Raw genomic sequence first — 965 nt, 5'->3', positions numbered from 1 at the left:
GTCATCCCTCCCCTTTATCCATCCCACTCTCACTCCTCTTCCCCCCTCCCTTCTTCCCCCCTTCCCCCCTCTCACTCTCCTTTCCCTCTTTCTCCTTCTCCTTCCACCCCATCCTCTCCCTCCTCCCTCCCTTCCCTCCTCCTCCCTCCCTCCCTCCTCCTCCTTCCTCCCTCCCGCCTTTCCTCCCTCCTCTTCCCTTCCTCCTCTTCCCTCCTCCTCCTCCTTTCCCTCCCTCCCTCCCTTCCTCCCCTCCTCCCTCCCTTCCTCCCTCCCTCCTCCCTCCCTCCTCCCTCCATCCCTCCCTCCACCCTCCTTTCCTTCCTCCCTCCATCCCTCCCTCCTCCCTCCTCCCCCCTCCCTTCCCCTCCCCCTCTCTTCCCCCCTCCCTCCCTCCCTCCCTCCCTCCCTCCCTCCTCCCTCCCTCCCTCCCAGCCCCCAACATCATGTAGCGACGCAGCCAGTAATCGCGGTGTGTCCCCCAAGCCCTGACGTGTCGTAATGCTGCTCGCCTCGACCTATGGTATGCGGTGGAGGGGGAGGGGGGTGTGGGTGGGGAGGGGGGAGGAGGATGGGTGAGAGAGGGCAGGAGGGACGAGGATGGGGGAGAGGTTAGGGGTAGGGGATGGGAGAGGTATAGAGGTCGGCTTAGGTGAGGGAGGAACGGGGGGAGAGAACAAGAGTGGGGAGGAGGGGGAGGAGGGGGGATGTAAATAGGGTAACAGCAGAGGGAGGGAGGAAGGGACAGGGGGCGAGGCAGGGACAGGGGCGTGAGAAGGGAGGAAGGGGTAGGGGAGGGGGAGAGGAAGGGAGACATGGAGAGGAGGGGGAGGAGGATGCCGTGAGGGAGAGAGGGGAAACCAGAGAGGGGGATAGGGGGGAGTGATCTGGAGGGGAATGTAGAAAGAGGGGCAGAGAGGGGGGCGGGGGGTCGGAGGGAATCGTCTCTTTGATCATCAGCCGTGGTC

The sequence above is a fragment of the Penaeus monodon genome, chromosome 33 (genome assembly GCF_015228065.2).
Source record: "Penaeus monodon isolate SGIC_2016 chromosome 33, NSTDA_Pmon_1, whole genome shotgun sequence".
Lineage (NCBI taxonomy): Eukaryota > Metazoa > Arthropoda > Malacostraca > Decapoda > Penaeidae > Penaeus > Penaeus monodon.
Note: the sequence above shows the minus strand (reverse complement) of the source record.